This window comes from Mixophyes fleayi, chromosome 5 (genome assembly GCF_038048845.1).
Source record: "Mixophyes fleayi isolate aMixFle1 chromosome 5, aMixFle1.hap1, whole genome shotgun sequence".
NCBI classification, from domain to species: domain Eukaryota; kingdom Metazoa; phylum Chordata; class Amphibia; order Anura; family Limnodynastidae; genus Mixophyes; species Mixophyes fleayi.
This window is the reverse complement of record NC_134406.1, coordinates 20,829,801-20,853,366: the sequence shown is the minus strand read 5'-3', so window position 1 is coordinate 20,853,366 and position 23,566 is coordinate 20,829,801. Positions and strand designations below refer to the sequence as shown.

Here is a 23,566-nt window from a genome sequence, read left to right as displayed (position 1 = left end):
TTATTTATTTGTGAATGATAAAAATAATAATAATTATACTTAAAAAAAAAATGGTTCTTGAGCCAGATCTTAAAGAATTGCTAAACCCCTAAATATAAATATTCAGCTATGAACCATGAAAGCAAAATCTATTGTTCAGCGTTAACTTGACATTCCACATTCCAGCGTTTAATTTGTAGAGGTGTTTTTACTATACAAGAGCATTGTTAGTTATTGGTTCGTTAAACCAAGCAAGTCATTCTTCATGATAATCTAGGTGCTTGTTTCATGGATATGTTTAATGTCTAGAGGTATATTTACTAAATTACAGGTTTGAAAAATTGGAGATGTTGCCTATAGAAACCAATCAGATTCTAGCTGTCATTTTGTAGAATGCATTAAATAAATGAAAGGTAGAATCTGATTGGTTGCTATAAGCAACATCTCCAATCAGATTCTACCTTTCATTTATTTAGTGCATTCTACAAAATGACAGCTAGAATCTGATTGGTTGCTATAGGCAACATCTCCACTTTTTCAAACCCGCAGCTTAGTAAATATACCCCCTAGTGTTGTATTTTACCTCAGAATGGTCATCAATATGTTCCTGCTCATATTACAAATGGGAACATTTGATTCTTTGTCATATACGCGTTGTGTTTTATTGGGCATTTGTGGAAAATTCACCTTTGTGGACTTTTTTTTGTAAAATGTTGAAAATAGACAGTTGGATCGCATTTTCTGTGTAATGGCTTGCTAGATACTTTCCCTAGCAGAGCGTATCTAGCACTTACACTTTCTGCAGTTTTGTCATCTTCAGGGGGTTTTGTGTAGGCCGTCCTCGGTTGGTGCCTGGCCGCCAACACCGAATCACAAATCCGCCGTGTGAATAGGGAGAACAGCTTTGCAAACTACTCGGAGTTCTGCAAAGGCCCGGTTCCCTGATGATCAGCAGGAATGTGGTAGATACACTGTGCTGTCTGCTGGAGAGTATATCTAACAAATGATTTGACATAGGAAAGGTGACTTTATTTGCAGATTAGGACTATTGAGTCTGCTTTACATATTTAACTCCTAAAACAGAACGAAAAGGTGGACTCGTCTTTAACATGTATTAAAGATGAGTATTTAAAATGCATGTTCAGTGAGCATACCATGATAAGGCTATAGTTCTTACCCTCACCTGGCCAGCAGCGACGTGTCCCTAGAAATTCAATTTAAATGATGGCAACTATGCATTACCACCCATTATAAGACATATGAAGCAGCCTAAGGTATGATTAGGAGAAAGTTTAAGAACCATAATTAGAAAGGTAAAAGTGTGTGGTTTTATATAAACTGAGGATCTTTTTATGTACTTAACTTTAATTTGAATGACTAAGTGATAACTAGCACAAAATATTTACGTGCTTACAAATCCCAGAGTCGGCTGTCAATCATATGGGCATCAGACTTATATTTCTTACACAGGAAAGGATGAAATTGAAACGGTTGCCTGTCTTCTATCCACAGGATAGCCTGATAGAATTGACTGTTACATTACAATTTGGATTAAAATGTCTAGCACGATATGCATTCATACTTGCCAACTCTCCCTGAATGTTAGAGAGACTCCCTGAAATAGGAGTGATCTCCCTCACTCCCTGAAGAGTCTGGCATTCTCCCTGATGCTAAACCAGTACAAGACGTGGTTGGCTTCACCATCTGTGGCATGATGACACAGTTCAGAAATTGTGTCCTATGTCCATGTATTGATGCCTATGGAGGTGGCCATTTTCATGGAGACCAAGATTTAATCAAAGACTGACAGGTAAGACAACATGACTTCAGTAATGGAGACAGAAATGTAAAAGACACTTCAGTCTATAGAAATTCATTAACTGCTTTTCTTTAATGTATAGTTTGCCTATTCTCCCGGAATGTCTGAAGGACTCCCGCATTTCTGGGAGACCTCCCGGGCTCCTGGGGGGCGGGGCTTAATGAAGCAAATATAGTTATCTTAGCCCCACCCCCTGCTGTAATTGGCCAAAATTGTGACAATTGTTTAGGGGGCGGGGCCCAAATGATGCAAGGTTGAGGTTCTTTTGCAGAGTGGTAATGGACACGTGCCCCTCCATGGCAAGGATCATCCCTAAAATGACACACGCTCCTCCTCTTCTTCTTTACTTCATCATAATCGCATTCAGCAAGATAAAATGTCATCTTTGCAACGCTTTGTAAAACAGTTGCACTGGTACTCCTTGTCCCTATTTATGATCCTGTGCAAGTATCTTTCTCCGTAAACCTAACTGCCTCATTAGAAATCTAGACGCGTTTGCGCAATACAAGGCGCAGAACGAGTCCGACATCTTGCACTTCATAAATGACCTCCATTGTGCACTAGACTTCTGGAGAGCAAACAAAGGTCATTTAGCTGCAGCTGCATGTGCTGTAGTGATTCTGGTTTGCTGCCAAAATGTAATTTTTCCTCTTGCAGAAGATTATGGACTGGGTGTCTTGGAAGGCTAGTTTTAGAAGTCTGTTTTGTTTACCTTAAATACTAATGTGGACAGATGATACAATAGATTACCTTTAATAATAGGCAGCACAGTGGTTAGCATTGCTGCCTCGCAGCGCTGGGGTCATGAGTTCGAATTCCCGACCAGGGGCCTTATCTGTGTGGAGTTTGAATGTTTTGCCCATGTTTGCGTGAATTTTCACCGTGTGCTCCAGTTTCCTCCCACATCCCAATTACACACATGGCAGATTTAATTGGTAGCTGCGTAATATGTTGTTGATATATAAATAAGTACTAATAATATTGGCCTGATGTAGAGTTTAACGTACAGATGCCCCTTTTGCACACAAGCAAAGATACAGTTGCCCGAATGTTAACATATGTGAAGCCTTACATATAGTGTATAAATTGTCCACAACGAGGATGCAAAAATCATTATCATCATCACGTCAAAAGTTTGCAACAGGTTTATGTGCAAAATTGACCCCATGGACCTAACATATTACAAGACCTTTGTAACTCAGCATAAGATGCATCTCAAAGGGGCGTGTTTAACTTGCGGCAGCTCACCCTCAGTTTACTGCAGCCGCAAATATGTGCACATGCAGCAATTTGTGCACCAAGGTGGATTTTTACGTTGCACAAATACACTTAAACGCAACTCTAAATTGGGCCCCTTGTGTGCAACAGCTGTACAGTGTTTTCTATATTCACCTAAAGTGTGTGCTTGATAGGAACCATCTTCTGGACCAATATAATATTTATAAGTATAAATGATGAGAATGCGAGGGTTCCATATTCTGCTTACTGTGCCCTTAAGAAGTATTTTTTGAACTGGACAAAGTCCCTTAAAGCTGGTTCTTAATTGGCTCTGATTCATCCCATTAGATTTCACAGCCCACAGGATTTCCCGAACCAACAACTAATTTCTATTTCATCAAAGTCATAATAGCAGAAGGGCAATGCGTAGATAGAGGGGTGCACTTCTGCAGTTGTTTTGTCTACAGTGTTGTGTGTTAATAACTACTTTGGAATTAAGCTTTACTGATGCTGCAATATTAAGGGGAGACCCAATTCAAAGCGATGTGTCTCCGGATGTGGAGACACATCGAGGCAATGTCCAGGCTGAAATTCTCCTGTTACTTAAAGCGCCTGCACAAAGTAGAGTCGGCCATTTTGTAGCTTGAAGCAATGCTAATGGGAATGCAGCCTTGAATTTGTCTTAAAATCGCTGACAACATCAAGCAACAAAACTTGGACATGACAGATCATCATCATCATCATAATTTATTTATATAGCGCCAACAAATTCCGTAGTGCTTTACAATTGGGGACAAACATAGTAAACTAATAAACAAACTGGGTAAAACAGACAAAGAGGTAAGAGGGCCCTGCTCACAAGCTTACAATCTATGGGACAATGGGAGTTTGATAAATGAGGTTAAGTCTACATTTTGCATTTCGGTCCAGCCAGACTATAAAGGTAAAAGTGACTCATAGGCTAAATGATCCTGTCACACAACAATGTTGGTCAAGGGGTAGTTGTCTTGTGTGAAATTGTGTAACGGGTGGTAATAGGGTAATGTGGTGAGGTTAAGAGGGTGGTTGAGGAATATTATATGCTTGTCTGAAGAGGTGGGTTTTCAGAGAACACTTGAAAGTTTGTAGACCAGAGGAAAGTCTTATTGTGCGAGGGAGAGAATTCCATAGAGTGGGTGCCGCCCTAAAAAGTCCTGTAACCGGGAATGGGAGGATGTAATGAGGGTGGATGAGAGACGCAGATCTTGTGCAGAACGGAGTTGCCGAGTTGGGAGATATTTTGAGACAAGAGAGGAGATGTATGTTGGTGCAGCTTTGTTGATGGCCTTGTAGGTTAGTAAAAGTATAGATAGCTCCAGATGACTGGTATAAGCGTGTGATTGTGTCTCTCCCGGTCCCTATACGTTGTTCTGATTACTTCATGTTTTTGTGTGTTATCCACCCAGAAGTGAATCCAATGATAGCTACAGTTAACAGCGTCTGCTGTTCCAGCACCAGCTGTGAGAAGGCCGCCATTTTGAAAGGCCATTTACTAAGACACAGCGCTGGTGATGATTTTCTTTTGCCCCTTATTGCAGCGGTAGAACACCACCTATTATTACCATGTTTTATCGTTAAAATCTCACCGAGTCAGCTGACCGATACTGGCTACTGCCGTTTCACCGTCCAAATAAAGATAGAAAAAAACTACTTTCAAACTATTGCAAGGGGAGAAAACTTTATTCAAATAATAAAGCATCTTTTTATAATTTTTTTCCCTGTTATCGCTATCATGGATGCGTTGCATGTACCGCTGAGATCCTTGTTAAATATGCTGTTCGCCAAAGAAAACCGGCAAAATCTTATTGCCGTGGGGGGGTTTCGGCGGTGTTAACCCTTTTATAGTTAGGGCTTTTTTTTTCTCTCCCTTTCTCCCTATCTCTGGTGAAAACTCCAATATACCCAGAGATAGGGCTTTCCTCCTTTTGATAAATAGGCCCGTTACTGTATACCATACTTATCAAGTTTTTACACTACCCTCTGGGAAAATCCAGAGTGCGAAGACGGAAGGGGGCGGGGCAGCAAATCGAGTCATTCTGGCCCCACCCCTGTGATGCAATGATGTCATAGCATGATTTTACCACGGAGGCCGGGGCCAAAATGGAATTGTGTCCTAGAGGCTTCCATCCTGCCAACTACACTAGAAAGTGGGCAGGATGCTCTCCCGGGATTCTGGGAGACCTATCCAGAATTCGGGAGTCTCCCGTACATTTGTGAGCAAGTATGCTTTGTTAATCCCTTTATATAATCTTCAGATAAATTCTGTTCTTTAGAAAATCAGATTAATCTATAAGAACTGAAGGAGCAACATTTAAAGGAATATATTATTTTCTAAGTTTTCTTTTAAAATTCTGCAGAAGTTCTGCCATTGTCTCTCCAAGTACAGAAAAGTTAATATTGAGCTGAAAAACAAACGTTCTGTGGTATTACCCCCAATCCTCCGTTTTCACCTTGTGAATATAATGAACTTGCAAGGAGAACTTCCTTATTGGAAACAAACAAAAGGGTCTTTGTTTTTACTCATTAGATTTGGTGTTCACAGCGCTAATTGGTATATACTGCATTGGTCACATGAAACATCTTAATATTTCCAAAAAAAACCCCCCAGAAACATTTTAATCTGCGTGCTCTCGGTGCGTCTCCAGGGTTAGAGGATGGCAGCTGCTGCAATTGCTCTACTTTTGCTGCTCAGAATCAATATCCTTTTTAAATTTCCCACGAGAAAAGGCAGTGAGAACAGCGATGACATAGGGACCTATGTACTGTAGTAAGAAGTGCTACCGTGTTGTGTTTCAAGCAGGCTCACTTAACACCTGCTGTATCAGTTGCTCAAGGTAACATAAAAAAGTGAATTTTCAAAGGAAGGAACAGAGTTAGAATACAATGAAAATATGTAACAGAAATGAGTAATATTCAGACAGGAATAGACACAATCATTTTGTTGCCAGAGATGGCAGCTGAAACGGTGATTCATTTGTCACTATATAGGATAAATAAACCATTAGTTTATGCTTCTTGGATCATTACACCGGTCAACACTCATTTTCTTGCCAATCATAATAGAGGATTTGGGGGTAACTTTGTGGCGCTGATTCCGAGTATGATATCCGTTTTGCTAGATTGGCTCTAATTTTGTAGATAATTGGTACCCCATTGAAAAACATAAAAATGATCAACAAATGTATGAATAGCAATCTTTGTCCAATAGACGACACTATAGACAACACAACAGTTCACCTGCCAAGTGACTTATATCCAGAAGGGGATTATTCTACAATGATCGGGGAGTAAACACCTAGAATATTTGAGTGTCTCACCTTCTAGAACGTTCTGGTAGATTCCCATATGCAAGCGTTAATCCAGGGTATGCATTATCTCAAGAACTAGAGCCAATTCGGAAAAAATACTTTCATTTTTGAATTCAGCAACCACAGAATACCGTAAATTCACTCAAATATCCTTAGCAACTAATTTTTTTTTTTATTTTTTTTAGTTGGTTTGTGTTATAATTAACAATTTTTATATCAGTTCCATCATCATCATCACTATCACCATTTATTTATATAGCGCCACTGATTCCGCAGCACTGTACAGAGAACTCATGCACATCAATCCCTGCCCCATTGGAGCTCACAGTCTAAATTCCCTAACATACACACAAACACACAGAGAGAGAGAGACTAGGGTCAATTTTGATAGCAGCCAATTAACCTACTAGTATGTTTTTGGAATCTGGGAGGAAATCCACGCAAACACGGGGAGAACATACAAACTCCACACAGATAAGGCCATGGTCGGGAATTGAACTCATGACCCCAGTGCTGTGAAGCAGAAGTGCTAACCACTTAGCCGCTGTGAGTCACTGGGTATTTGCTTTTTTTTTCCCTTTAAAATATTCCTTATAAGTTGCTGAACCGAGCCTCGCCCTCTTGCTAACATTTGCCAGCTAGCCCCTGTTTGGTCCTAGAAGGTATAGAGGTTGTGCAATCTATTCCATATCCAGTCTCTTCCTTGTTATGGCCCATTTGAAGTGAACCATCATTTCTGGCATGTCCGTTTCATAGCTCAGCCATGTTTGTCCTTTTGAGAAGTTCCCAGAACCGGTGAATTGTCAAAACCAATGTTCCAGGGCTAGAAAGAAGATCGCCGTCACCATGAGAGAAGAGGAACTGGGGTGTTTAATGACTGTTGGGTGTATTACTGCTTTTCACTGCAGTGCAATAAAGCACAAGAAAAGTGAAAGAAACACAGAAAAAAAATGCTCCTCTCCTGTCTTAATTAATTAAATTAGCTGCACTTTCTCCCCAAACCTGAAGGTACAACACTGCTATTTACCATACATGCTTTTCTTGCATTGATCGCCTGTGCTTTTTTATACAACATTAGCTATTAAGCTAGTATAGGTCTATTTCTGTTTGTGTTATAGTTATAGTTTAGCAATAACGTTGCCATGTTGTGATGATTGAATAGGATCTATAGGATAGTGGCCTTCATGATGCGATTTCCTGTGAATCGTGCTATTTTGATCCCGGCCCCTGCCACGATGGCATAATTCTGATTTTGGGGGTTGGTCACAATGACATCATTCGCGTTGCCTGAACCCCCTCCTGGATTTCACGGAGGGGATATAATAAACGTTGTCACGTATGTCTATAATTATCACACACACTGTCTGTACCAGTTGATGGCCCAAGATTCGCAGGTTGTTTGGAAGACAAGGCTAACAATTGGATCTTTTGGGTGTGATGTGGTCAGCCCCAAATTACAGTCATTGACCACCAGATTTACCGGCATGTCCCATAAAAATGCAGTTGGCACCAACCGCATTATTATTGGTCTGCTTGGTAATCTTGGCTTCACGCGTTTTGCAATGTTGGTGTAATTTGATTGAAAACTACTAAAATGCCAGCAACGTTGCCTATGTGCTTAGTAAGCGAAGTGGTTCTGGAGCTAAAAGTAATATTCACAACCTACATAACATTATACAAATATAATCAACTTTTTTTATTAAAATAAAACTTGTGAAGATAATAAATATCACACTCCCTTATGCAAAAGGTAAGGATATTAGAAGCCAAACGCAGTGTACTGCTATGTGTATAAAAACCATAATTTCTAGTTGGGGGTTACAATAATCTCAATATATTTGTCAGCACGACAAAGAGGCCTCTAGGTCTAGCTAATACTACAATATGTATTACACAATGACCAGTGTAGACAACTATGACATGAAAGTTTGATAAAACTTGTATTTATTATTCTTCTATTGTGAAACTTCATAGTGATGCTATAATATAGGTAGCAAAACAATAGAGAACATTTCGGAATGTGGAGCTGTTTGAAAATGTTGTAACTGTAACCATAGAATTCTGATATTCACTTTTTACTCCAGTATTTGCTTATGTCACACTTAACACTCTTGTTTATAACGTGATAGAGCAATTTATCATCCTACGGAACTGGATATAATGTTGCAGTGTAATCAAATGCTTCAAAATTGCTATTATTATATTACATGGATTAGGGATTATGTAGAAAATGTGCCTTACAGTTGTCTCCTATTCCCTGGCGTTCTGTTCTTTTCCCCCTGACCACAGATGTACCAATCTGTGCTTCTTCTGCTGTGTTGTTCAGTCCGTATTAGGGGATGTCTTGCGCTAAACAATGTAAAGAGCCAGTGGTCTCATGTGTAATCTGCTCACCCTAATCGGAGTAGACCCGCAGAATCTGCAAAATTGGACAACTCATTATCAGTCTCTGCAGCGGCAGTCAGTGATAGATGCTACAGTTTTTTCAGGAATTGCTACAATAGATGTACTGCTGGTAATTGAGAACAGAAGAGTCCGGCTGTTAGATAACAGCATTCTAAGGGACAGTACTGGAGCACCTCAGGTAGCATTATGTCTGGCCAGAAGCCCCAGGCTACATTGTGTACTGGGACAGTACTCGCGGAAGCAGTGTTACCTGCTACAGCTTGCAGTGAGATGACCGTATCCTGCCTACATGTATCCTGGTAGGAGTCTCTGAGATAGAATGCAGTTATCATAAAGTCACTCCTCATGACTACATTGGTGACTTTAAAACATCAATTAAGGATTTGCTTCGTTGACTGTCCTTTTCACTATTTTAAGTTGCAGTGGTAGGGGCCACAGGTAACAGAACAAGGGCCACAACAGGACAATCAGTCTGTGTCTCCTATGTACTAAATATACAAGCCCCACCCAGAGGCGGACACAGCCTGTGTTTTTATTTTAGGGGCGATTTAGCATAGTCATGCCCCCTTCAGTCTGACTAGTCCTGGGTGGCCCCACTCCTTGGTTATGATTGTCCCGGCCCCCTTTGATTGACATCTTGACATTTTAAATGTTATGCGTCTGCTGCCAGGGGGGAGATTGCCCCGATTCCCCCCCCCTCCCCCGGGTCCGCCACTGACCCCACTAGCTTGTATAACTTTTTAAAATATTTTATAGAATGTCAGAGTAATTTGCTGCCTTCGAAAAATGAAGAAAAGTCATACAAGGAAGCAGAAAACCAACACAGTTTATTGATCCATTTTTTGAGCATTAAAAGTGCTTTACAACATGTTTCCTACTATCCCTGTTTTTAAAATACTCAAAAGAGAATACAGATTGCCATCATATGACAATGGCCCTTTCTGTGCCCCCACTGATATGTAACAATGATGTTCAGCAATGTCAGAACATTGCAGCATTCTGCTTGAGGACTGCCAAGCCTTTATAACATGCACTGATACACACTACCCACACCTAGAGATTACACTTGGGTGTATTCCCCTCTCGACTGAGCTGTCCTCTTCTCAGGAGCTGGCTGGCAAAATTGTCTCCCTTCGGGACAAGACTCGGGTCAGCAGCCTATTAGGAGTATTTTAAAGGATAGAAATGCAGCCCAAGGTAGCTCTATGGGACTTTCTGCACCCCTGCCCCCCAACCCAGCCAGCCCTGCCTCTTTCCTCAATTTCGAGCACAGATTACTGAGTATACCCACTACCACACAATCTACTTAATGCCTGTTCCGTGCTAATCCCTCCCCCTCCCCTTCTATTTTCTTCTTTTGCTTTCCCTACCATCCCTCTATCCCTTACCCCCAAAATTCTGTTTGCGTGATGTTATTATTTATTTGCAAAATATGGACCTTGTTTATACTGCTATTCTGATTAACCAGCTTGTTTGTAGTTATTACATGTGTCGTTTCAAATTAAAGAGTTGAACATTTTTTTTTACTGAGAATTTTAAGGAAAAAAAATACAATTGACCACTAATCTTGTTTTATATATTCTCTTTGTAAGAATATGTATTAAAAGATAATAATAGTGAGCACTCGTAAAGGACAAGAGCGTTGAGAATTTGGTGTTCTTAGCTCTACAAAGTCAATGTTATGTGTTGTTTATTAGAGTATATAGAATATCATATCTTTATTGAAAATTATATTTTTATTAATTAGTAAAGAAGGTAGCTTATTTGTTACTAATTGCAGCAAATATACCGATAGCTGTGGAACATGTTCTGTGTTTTGAGAAATGACGGACAATGGATTCAGGGAAAGGTAAAGGTTCATGTTTATATAGGATAAATATACGGGTTCTCCTTTATCCTCAGTCAGTCAACAATGTAATCTGGCTGTCGGAACATGGAGGAGGACGGGCGTTTAAAGAAACTAGCTAATATGATATATGGAGAGTTTTTTAAGTATTCTTGAATAAGAAAATGATTGTAAAAACTAAACAAGATTTTTTCTGAGAAAATAGGTATTTATTTATTAAAAGGTTATCCATAAAAACCCGTAAAGATAGATATATGCAGCATCTGGTTTTAATGTTTGCAGCTATAACTGACTACCACAGATTATCCCTTCATTGTGTTTCAGATATGAACCATGAAGTTTAAATACATTGTTCAGTGAAAACATGACAATCCACTGCAGCTGTTTTTAAAAAGTTAACTATTACCTCAATGCTTCATGACAGACAGCCGAAGCTCCCCCCCACATACCCACATATTTAGCACAGTGTCCTGTTAGGATCTGATGCAGCTCAGATAACTAAGACTACAGTCAGTTTAGTTGCTGTGACATCACTGCCACTTTTATGAATCAACCAATCAGCACACAGTGTATTCCTGCACTGCAAGTCTGACAAGCTGTCACTCCCTCTCTAGCTGCTTTGAAGTACAAAGATTATGATAGAGATATTTAGATACATATAAACTCACAGCCTTTGGTATATATTAATGTCTTTAGTTCCTTTTTTAAGCCTTTTTGTAACCTTTTATTTAGAACATGCTTACATTTGTTTAAATAATAAGTTTGGGTCTCAATGTGAGCAGTAATTGCTGAGCAGAACCTGTTATCTTGGAGCACTTTTGGGAATTACGCTGCATGGAAGTTGGCGTGCCTGGGAGGGGAATGAATCTCACAGATAAATCTGATTACTTTTCAGGAAACAATAAGGAGAGTATTTTATAAGATAGGTTGCAGGTTACTGGAGAAATAGAAAATGACAGCAGTGATTGTTTTCTGCTTTTCTACAAGGCTGAGGCCGTTACATTATTTTATATTTTTAAGTGAAAACATTTAGTCCAGTGTAGGAATCTTCTTTTATTTGTGGTTCCTATTTTGCTGTTGGGCCTATTTATAATTAACATCTATACAAAAATGATATGCAAAATCTTAAATAAACAGGGTACATTAAAGGTAGGGTTTCTGTTTACTCAAATTTCCCATAAGTTTCAGCTTCTGTCACTGAAAACGTTTGTCTTTTTGCCATATTTTTTAGATCCTGATACACCAGGATCTTCAGAATAAAGAGTTCCTGTCATGCAGCAAATTGTATCTAAAACTAAAAAATGCCTCTAATGCTGTCTTGTACATCCTGTTATAAACTTTAGGCATTATGTAAATGATCTGTTGGTGCGGGCTGCTCTTTGGGCTTATCCTTTCACACTGGTCTCATGTGATCATTTAGAGACAATGGGTCTCATTTAGAGTTGAAAGCACATTTGTATTTTTTGTTTTTTTGCATAAGACGCATATTTCTGTATCGAACACGGGCACCGAAAATCTGTCCACATATGTCTGTGTAACATATACATTGTTATTGCAAACTCAGTCTCACCTGACTGGGATCTGTAAGGACAAGCTCTCTCAAAGTCCTTATATTTTAAGAGCTAAGTAAATTGTATTGCTCTCAATGTCTGTTTTTGTTACAGTGTGACCTGTAAACAGTAAAAACATTATGGTACACCAAAAAAACTACAAAATTGACCGACATTTATTATAAATGCTGCCTTTTTTCATTTTTCTTTCTTTTAAATATCCCCTAATAGACACCAAGCCTTTCACAAGTGCCCGTTTTGCATTGCAGTAGTTTCTTACCTCTGAACAAGGTTGCTCTGCAGGTCCCTCTGATATCACCATTTCTCTCTGACATTTCCATTTCCCTCCAATATTACCATTTCCCCCAGATATTACCATTTCCCTCTGACATTACCATTTCCCTCTGACATTACCATTTCCCTCTGACTTTACCATTTCCCTCTGATATTACCATTTCCCTCCAATATTACCATTTCCCTCTGATATTACCATTTCCCCCTGATATCACCATTTCCCCCTGATATTACCATTTCCCTCTGACATTACCATTTCCCCCAGATATTACCATTTCCCTCTGACATTACCATTTCCCCCAGATATTACCATTTCCCCCTGATATTACCATTTCCCTCTGACATTACCATTTCCCTCTGATATTACCATTTCCCCCTGATATCACCATTTCCCCCTGATATTACCATTTCCCTCTGACATTACCATTTCCCCCTGATATTACCATTTCCCCCTGATATTACCATTTCCCTCTGACATTACCATTTCCCCCTGATATTACCATTTCCCTCTGATATTACCATTTCCCTCCAATATTACCATTTCCCTCTGATATTACCATTTCCCCCTGATATCACCATTTCCCCCTGATATTACCATTTCCCTCTGACATTACCATTTCCCCCAGATATCACCATTTCCCCCTGATATTACCATTTCCCTCTGACATTACCATTTCCCCCAGATATTACCATTTCCCTCTGACATTACCATTTCCCTCTGACATTACCATTTCCCCCTGATATTACCATTTCCCTCTGACATTACCATTTCCCTCTGACATCACCATTTCCCTCCAATATTACTATTTCCTCAGATATTACCATTTCCGCCTGAAATCACCATTTCCGCCTGATATTACCATTTGCCCCAGATATGAACATTTCCCTCCGATTTCACCATTTCCCTCTGACATTACCATTTCCCTCCAATATTACCATTTCCCTCTGGTATTACCATTTCCCCCTGTTATCACCATTTCCCCCTGTTATCACCATTTCCCTCTGGTATTACCATTTCCCTCCGATTTCACCATTTCCCTCTGACATTACAATTTCCCACTGATATCACCATTTCCTGCATTATAAGCATTGTGCTCTAATTGGCCATCCAATCACAGCGTGCATGGACACTTTAACATCTGTTTATATATCCACCACAGCATCTAAATACTTTGTTAGCAAATGCTTTCAATGAGTAAATGATCCTCTTTCTCCTATAACACAATATGCTGGTTGCTGTTTGTATCATGCATATCCCTCAGAGGATATAAAAAGTTGGTAGAAGATAGGTTCACATTTTTTACTAGAGAATGTCTGCAAGACTCCTATATTAAATGACCTAATGTCTGCTTCTTCCTAGCTGCCTTCAGTATGCAATATTTTTGCATTTATGCTATTGCCAACTGTTGCAGAAGTTTCAAAGGTCTGTGTTTTAGTTTGTAGTTTGTATACACCTTTGTTTTGTTTGTAGCTTAGACTTTTCAGAGACCACAAGATAGAGTAAAAACTAATAACTGGAGATTCACGGCCATCTGTCTATTGCCACAGTCAAAATATTGTTTCCTCGCTTTCATTCCTCGAGATATTTCTGATTCACTATAGCAAGTTTCCATGGAGAAGGGAGTTTATTGAACAATAGATAGATGCATATTTGATGTCAAGGTCAGTCACATAACTGAAAAGGTAAAACTGACTCTGAATGCTTTGTTTATGTAATGAAATAGAATATGTGGTAGTTAGTTCTGGGGTTGAATTATAATTTATTTTTTTCTTTTAAAATGCAAACATTCAGCAAACATTAGTCATGACCTCAGATAATACTAAAGATGTAAATTGTGTCTCGTAGTTTCATGCTCTAATGTGAACATGTTGTTAATTCTGGCAACGATTTTGTGCCGTTTGATTATCAATTTTCCATTAATCTTAATTGACATGCACATACTTTCAAGATGAGACAAGCCACTCCGCAGCTTAGTCAATGCTGTGAGTAAGATTGCAAATTATATTGAGAGCCCACAAGACCCTTTGAACACTGCCTCTAAAGAAGCCCTCTGTGATTTTGACACTTCCATGGAGAACTCTTCTAACTTAGAAATATTCTTCGGTCTTCATGCAAGAGTTGAATGCTTAAGATCCCCCCACAGCTTTTCAATTATATCCAAGCCTGAGGGGTATATTTACTAAACTGCGGGTTTGAAAAAGTGGAGATGTTGCCTATAGCAACCAATCAGATTCTAGCTGTCATTTTTTAGAATGTACTAAATAAATGATAACTAGAATCTAAATGGTTGCTATAGGCAACATCTCCACTTTTTCAAACCCCCAGATTAGTAAATCTAGCCCTGGGTCTGTGAAGACCTTTCCAAAACTTTAATCTTTTATTCCTAAAAGTAATTCATGATTGATTTTGAGGTATGATTTGTCAGTTTCTTTTTGGGGTCTGGGTCGAGAGTCGGAGGAACATGGTGTGTCCAGTAAGCTCCCACCAGCGCCGTCAAAATAAATATTTTTCTGGTGCTTCCCCCCCCTAATATCCGAGTCCTCTGAACGGAGCAGGTATCGGAATAGATGCTGCAGTATGGGGGTGCAGTACGTGGGCAGTGAAGCCCCCAATAGCATACTTACCAACTATTGAAATTTGTTTTCCGGGAGGCTGCCGGGGAGAGGTGGGCGTCATGGGGGGGCAGGGCTACAAAATTGCGTCATTTTGGACCCGTCCTCGTGACGTAATGACGCAAACGCGTCATTTGACAGTGGGGGCGGGGCCAAACGCCGCGATTCACCGGAAATCGTGGCGTTTGGGACCTAATGCTGAAATGGGCACTTCCTAGTGAAGTGGGCAGATCCGGGAGATTGCCACACTCTCCCGGGTGTCCGTGAGACTCTCGCAACATGCAGGAGTCTCCCGGACATTCCGGGAGAGTTGGCAAGTATGCCCAATAGGCCTCACTGTACGACAGGGTGGTGCTGGGGATGGGGATGCCTACATCGGCCCTCTCCGGGGCATTAAATGCTCAGATTTTATTGATATTTAGTTGAATCCATCCTTCCTTCCATTTAGACAGTATGCCCTGTATCACTATTTGGCAGACAAAACCAAAAGCATAATAGATCTTTTTTCACTTTTAGATTTAATAAAACAAACATTCTGACCAGAGATGCTAAAAAAATTGCATACAACTGTAGACACTGTGTAGCTGCTGATATTACACTGTATGCTTGTACCGCATTCCTTCTGAGAATCTCCACTAATACCACAATGGAGAGTCAAGTCACGCCTTGTGAGATTGGGTTTCTTACAGTTCATTCTCTGTGTCTTCTAATTGTGAAACCAAGTGATTATACGCTGAAAAAAATACCAGGGAGTAAGAACAGCAATACATCGTTTTTTTTCTTTTGTCATTTTTAAACATGTGAAGAAAATGTCTGATCAGAACGTCTACCCTCAGTTGCAGAAGCCCATAAGGGCTTTAGTATGTGATGTTGTCTATGTGGACAGCATGATGTCTGTTTGACAGTTGTGTCTGGAGGAAGAACAGGATCGGCAAACTTCTACTTCTAGTGAGTCCGTCCATCCTGCAGGGGATGTTCCGGAGCCTTTGGGATCTACTGAAGCAGATTTGTCAGTGCTCCGTCTATAAATAGGAATGAAGCAACAACAGAGAGATGCAATAGTCAGCTCTTGCTACATTTTCCCTATAATACATGCTCTGTACATAGGCTATACACAGACTGCAGAATATGCACAATACAAAACATAGATTTTGTCTTTGATTTAATTCCCAGCAGTTATACGTAGACTTAAGGTTTCATTTACTGAAGTTGCACTAAACTACAGTAACTAATTAGATGATTGCTTCCATTGTCTATCTTGCAGTAGACAGATAAAAGCTATTTGCTGATTGGTTGCTGTGGTTCCTTGCAAATTTTTGCATCTAAATGCAATCTTAGATGTATGGATGTATACTGTAGGGACCTAGGTCATCACAGTTCACTTTTATTATTCATATAGGGGGGATATTCTATAAAAGGAAAATTTGCCTTAACCTATGGGATTTTTTTGTACTCCTTAATTCTGTAATGTTATATTGCAAGTGTTGATGTCAGCCTCTTACTATGCTAATGAATATACAATGGGTGTGTTTTACTTAATTTCACGGTAAAATGTCACTCTTATAGAATAGACATTATGTAGTCATTTTTCTATATATTTTGATTTTTTTTTACGACTGAATGACAATCTGATTGGTTGCTATAGGCAACATCTCCACTTTTTCAAACCCACAGTTTAATAAATATACCCCCTATGATGCATATGCAAAAAAAATACCATGGTAATTACACTGTTTAAAGTTCATGTTAGTACTTATATATCTGTCACATGTTAGGAAAAAATTAAATGATTCTGTAATTGATTGAGAAAAAAAGGAACAAAAAAAATAATAAACTAGAGATGTTTGCGGCAGGCAGGGTCAAATCCTCAAAGAAGATTAAACATAGAATATAATTCCCAACAAGGAACGTAGCCCATGTCGCATACAGTATGCTGATTTCTGTCTGGTTTAATTTCCTCCATGCTCCGTTCACCCAAATTTGATGAAAAACTACCAAGGTGCTATGAAGGACAACCAAAATCTTTTTAAATATACATTGAGCAATTTGGATATCCATAATAATGATTTTAAAGATATGGCTGAAATAAATCTGTGTTATAACATCACTAACGTTGTTATCTTAGGTTCTGTCTGACATCTGGTTAAAGGGGCCACGTGGCTTGCCAAATAATTATAATTTAAATTATGGAGGTGTACTTCCAAAACCTGACCATACAAATCCATCCATCCTCTGCTAGAACCTAGTAATAGCTTTTTGGAGACCAAATTTGTAGAGAGACTGAGCAAAAAAACAATAAAATAGGGGTCAAAAAAGTCATTTTGACTTCAATTATGCCCAGCTAGGAAATATGATAATTTGTGTGTGTGTCTATGTTAGGGAATTTAGACTGTAAGCTCCAATGGGGCAGGGACTGATGTGAATGAGTTATCTGTACAGTGCTGCGGAATTAGTGGCGCTATATAAATAACTAATCATGATGATGATGATGACCTCTTCTCCAAGTCCTTCTTCAATCTCCTCAACACAAGAGTATAATTGGCTTTGTATTGTTGCCTATAATTATGAACTGAATGAATCCTCAGCGTGGGGAAACATTGAAATGTCCAATAAAAACAAAAGAAGTCTTTCAAATGATTAATTAATGCTTGTTTACAATCTATCGGCACGGCTAAAGGCTTAGCTGAGTTCACTACCAATCCTGACTAGGCTGCAAGTGAAGTCAAAAGGGAAAACAGATTGGAAAGAGATATAAGAGCATTGGCACCTCTTAAGATATCACCTGCATACAATAATATTTTATCATGGAAAATATTACATAACCATAAATGTCTGGATGTATGCAAATAACTTACATCAATGCTAAGGGGTATGGGAGAGGTGTCAAACAAAAAGGGTATAGGGATAAGTCACTCCTGACGCATGGCCCTAAAAATAGATATCAGACGAGAGAAAACTTTGGAGTTTCATTTTTGTTTTGGGAGAACTATAAACTAATTTCATAGCAATAAGGAAAAGGCCCAATAATACCAAAGTACTGTAATGTAAAAAAAATAAAATTGGGCAACTTAGGGAATGAATGCTTTCTCCGAATGTAAGCTCAGAACCAGCAGAAGGCTTGCATTGTGTCCATGATGGATGAGATTAATAACTCTCTTACAGTTGCCTATTGCTTGTTGAGAATGGATGAAGCCTGACCCAAATTAAATCAAAAATTCTATAAACCTATAAAGACTTGTAGCCAAGATGTTCTTAAACATTCTTCATATCAGTCAGTATGGAGTAGTAATATAGGCCTATAGTTGTAAGGCCATCGGGCCCAGGCAGCTTGTTAGATTTACAGGTAACTACTACTCAATCTCCTGTGGATGAATAGAACATTCACATGTTCTCTATATTCCTCCTTAAGTAAGGGCAGACGGGCAAAGTCAGAACCTAAGAAACTGAATTGAAGGTCATGGTGTCACGAGCTGTCGCGGCTCGCTTCCTGTGCCCTCTGGCGCCCCGGCTGTCACCTTGACGACCGGGACGTCATTTTCAGTTCCTGCCGACCGGACGCTTCTCCTCTGGCGCTGCGTCCCGGCGGTACTGGTAGCCAGGCGCATGCGTGCAAAATAACACAGCCTGTGGGCTGATTAATTTAATTAGTACTGGGGGCTGTGTGAGACTCAGAGCTAGGCTCTGATTGGTGGCCTTTGGTATTTAGGGCAGTGAGGTCTGCAGCCTCACTGCCGGTTATAGCATCCTGTCCTCAGTTCTGCTGCCTGCTTGTTCTCCCTGTGTTTGGTGATTATTACCTTTGATTGACTTCCTGTGTATGACCTTTGCTTGTTCTTGGACCACTGAACCTACGCTTCTGACCCTGACTATTTGCCTGAATAAACCGGATTCTGCTCCTCTGCTAGTGCTCCTGACCTTTCGCTTGCCCCTGGATTTCGAACCTGTGCTTGTGACCTCTGACCTTGGTTTTCCTGCCCGCTTCTGTCCGCCAATCACTCCGCTCCTGAGTTCTCCTTAAGCCAGTATACGTTACTCGACCCTCTGACGGCCCACGGCCAAGTCTGTCCCCAACACTAGGGGCTCCAGCGAACACCGGGCCTTCGGAGTAGACCCCGAGTTTCATTGTACTGGCTTGGGAGTTCCTAACACATGGAGGTTAGATAACATCTCTTTGGGGTTATACATCTCCCGCATCGACTACTGCAATTCCCTCCTTACTTGAACCCCTACAATCTATTTTGCACGCAGGGGCTAGCTTGATTTTCCTTGCAAACCATTCTTCCTCTGCTGAGTCACTCTGACAGTCTCTACATTGGTTGCCTGTATTTCAACAAATCCAATATAAAATTCTTTTACTAACATACGCCGTCAACAAAATTGCACCGACATACATCTCCTCACTTGTCTCAAAATATCTCCCAACCCGACACCTCCGTTCTGCACAAGATCTACGTCTCTCTTCCACTCTCATCACTTCCTCCCAATCCCGGTTACAGAACTTTTTACGGGCTGCACCCACTTTGTGGAAATCTCTCCCTCTCACAGTAAGACTTTCCTCTAGTCTTCATACCTTCAAGCGTTCTCTGAAAACCCACCTCTTCAGACAAGCTTATAATATTCCTCAACCACCCTCTTAATCCCCCTGGGTTATCTTATTACCACCCTCTACACAGCTAACACAAGACAACAACCCTCTGACCAACATTGTTGTGTGACTGATCACACAGCTCATTCAATACTTTTACCTTTGCATTCTAGCTGGTCAAGTGTGCAATATGATGTAGCACGTGCCCTTGGGTATCAAACTCCCATTGTCCCATAGATTGTAAGCTTGCGAGCAGGGTTCTCTTACCTGTCTGTCTGTATGTATTATCCAGTATTGTTTTATTAATGTTTGTTCCCAATTGTAAAGCGCTACGGAATTTGCTGGTGCTATATAAGTAAATGTTGATGATGATGAAACATGAGATTCCCCACAGAGTTTCTGATCACATGTCTCGCAGGAACAGAATATTCTCCCATTCATTTCTCAGCAAGTACTGCTGATGCTTTTCTTTCCTCTACAAAGAATGTGTATTGGGCCTGTCATAGCCCCTTTCTGCTTTGTGCATCTGGCAAACGCGTAGGGTGTGTTTAGTATCATGTATCTTACGTAATATCTCCACAGAGGGAGATCCCTGGCAATACTCATCCAAACTCAAGTTATTTTTGCAAAAAGATAGTGTAACCATTTATTTTCACTCCGGTTGTAGTGAAATGTGATCGGAAACTCTGTAGGGAATCTAGTTTCCATGAGTATTCTCCCATTGGAGACCTCAAACCCAGACTCTCAGACTTTAGACTTTAGACTTCATTAACAGGAAGTTTTAAAAGAAGAATTATGTTTTAAATTAAGGAAGAAAAATAAAAAACAGTTTTAGGATCTCGTATCTGCATCCTATTATACAGAAGGGTCTGAAAATCAGAAATAAAAAAGAAAACAATTGCTGCTGCTCATTGATAATGTTCTATACAGATATATGATCGCCTGGCATCTCCTCTTACTGTCACTGTGAGGAGCGCTGCTACATGAGGTAATGAGGAGGTAGCTGTTATGCACACAGACATGATCGCTGAGTTCCTCCTTTTGCAGTCACTTTGAGGAGCACTGCTAAACAAACCGTTATAGCATGTGCCTCTGTAGTTCATGTCCCCTCTCCTGCATCAGGAGCAGCTAGCGCCAACATGTGTGGAGAAATGAAAACATTTTTTAGGAGATGTACCAGTGATGGGCAAGCTGACACACTTGGGGGTCACACGATGCGGCTCTCTAACCCTCAGAATCTCAGTAATAAGTTAAAAAAATATTATTTTCTGTCTCCCTTGAATCTAGTTTGAAAAAAATCAAAATCAAAAATTCCCCATAAAAAAATTACCCATCTGCGAACGTCTGAAGCGAAACGCGTGGATTCCAATGCACTTCACTTCATCGCCAGCCAAACCCTTACTTGACTTCATACAAAACAGAATCAGGCCTGCGTCTTAGTAGTTAAATTTCTCTCCACCAAAATTTACAAAACTACTTGTCTTATGATTTTCATTCCACTTAAGGATCCTTTAACTTGATTACATTATTATTTTCGATGATAATTTAAGAACACGCTTGCCTGCTTTCTTATATTATGAATTAAGTTTCAGCAGTTTTCTTAAGTTAGTTTAACATTTTCACATCAGGAATTTTCTGAAATAATCCATTTATACTTCAGTGAAGTGACCTGAGTCCTATAATCAGTGCCAGAAAGCAGGAGGAACAAAACAGTCAGGAAGAAAACACATAGGAGGGAATCAGAAAGCAAAGTCAGAGAATTGAATTAAATAAAAGGAATTGAAGGTTACGAGAGTTTCAGGTAATGACAGATAACAATTTAAAAAACTTACATTAGTATTCAAAAGTTGACAACTAAACAAGAACCTAGGAGGGGAGTAGTAGATGAAACACTGGCGAAGCTATTTAATTAGGGAGTTATGGTTGGTAATTTGGGGATCCAGAATATATATATATATATATATATATATACATATATTGCTCAGAAAAGAGGTAAACATACTGTAACAGGAATATTTGAAATATTATCTGATTGATTATTGTGGGAGTTCCATTATTTACCACAATATTTATAAAATTGGGTGGTGCCAAATAAGTATTTTGTAAGACAGCACTTTTCCAGTTAGAGAAATATTATTGTAGAAAGTTTCCGTCTGCCAATCACGTGTTTTCCCCACATTGGGTGCTTATGATTGGCTGGCCAGGACTCATCCCCACTGCTTAGCCAATCGCAAGCAGCCAGCAAAAGAAAATGTTTGTGATTGGCCGGGTGGGTGAAGGGGAGTCTGGGGGACTCCCAGATATTGTCATTTCATGTTAGTTGGCCATAGATTGGGTATGGGTCCCAATCATGTTAATTACCCTGTCCCCCACAGCGCAGGGAAAGAGGCCATTGGTTTTCCTTGCAGGACTGGTAATCTTCACTGTGGGATGGGCACACTTATGGTCTCTCTGTTGTCTATTGCTGGTTGAGGATTTAAGTAGGGCGACGTGCTGCAAAGGTATCTGCGGGACAGAGCCATCTAATCGGGACTGTCCAGATGCATTATCCCATAAATTATTAATATGAACGGGCAGCACGATGGCTCAGTGGTTAGCACTTCTGCCTTACAGCACTGGGATCATGAGTTCAATTCCCGACCATGGCCTTATCTGTGAAGAGTTTGTATGTTCTCCCCGTGTTAGCGTGGGTTTCCTCCAGGTGCTCTGGTTTCCTCCCACACTCCAAAAACATACTAGTAGGTTAATTGGCTGCTAACAAATTGACCCTAGTCTCTGTGTGTATGTGTGTGTTAGGGAATTTAGACTGTAAGCCCCAATGGGGCAGGGACTGATGTGAATGAGTTCTCTGTACAGCGCTGCGGAATTAGTGGCGCTATATAAATAAATGGTGATGAAGATGATGAACCCTGCATGGATATGGAACCCCCCCACAAAATGAAGCAAATCAAAATAAACCGGTGATTTGTAGCGATAAAACTGCATTCACCAAAGTGGGCCCCTTGTATGTCCCTCAGTCACAGTTAGCTTGGGACAGTTTAGAGTAGGGATAACATCAGGGACGATATCTTTAGGAGCCAGGCTGGAGCAGTAAAGCACTTCTTTCTTCCTTTTCAATTCACGTGGGTTGAGTTGTAGGCAAAAATCTTGGCAGATATTATAATGGGATAAAACTGAAAGGATTTGAAAAATGTTCGTAGCCAGGATTACAGCCTACACAGGAAAGATATTTACTTTTCTTTAAGACAGAGAGAGAAAAAAATAATATGTTTATGTTGCTTAGCACTTGTTTTTTCTCAGATAAAATATTTTTTCCATAATTTGGTGCACCACGCCTGAAATATATTAAGTAGCATTTAAAATATGACCCCGTCTATATCGCCCCACTGACCCTAACATCCCTCTGCTCATTAAATTGTTTAGCACAACGTAACTGTCAAACATCAGCCATTGTTATTTCATTATTTTCCTGGCTTTTGGACATTTCGGGATAACAGTTTTCCAGATAAGAGATCGTGTATGCTATATATATGCACAGAAAAGGAATTAAAAAGTTTTATACAAGCTTGCAGACTCCATTTTAGTATGGTGACAGTTATATTTGTTTCATTTCTAGTCACATTGCCACCTTCTCAGAAATAAAGTTTGCTGAGGGAAGTCCCTGGTCTCCAATTCTAATCATTGAAGGATTCTGACTGAAACTGCAGAATCCCTCTCTTATCTCCAGTGATGTGTAAGCTGTTTTAGTTCTTTAGACATCTCTAAACTTCCATCACACTCTTCTGTAGATGTTTTATGCCAAAACTAAACTACACCAGTTGCTCATCACTGATCCCTTTGTCAGATTAAAAACTCCACCTTAACCATAAATTGCCCCGACCTTGACTAGAACAACAGTAGTGGTCCTGT

General features: G+C 39.9%; 1 protein-coding gene across 3 annotated transcripts in view; it reads left to right on the top strand.

Moving 5' to 3' along the window:
• Nucleotides 1-23,566, top strand: part of PPP1R9A (protein phosphatase 1 regulatory subunit 9A) — a 159,364-nt gene that overhangs the window by 5,716 nt on the left and 130,082 nt on the right. The window lies entirely within an intron of this gene.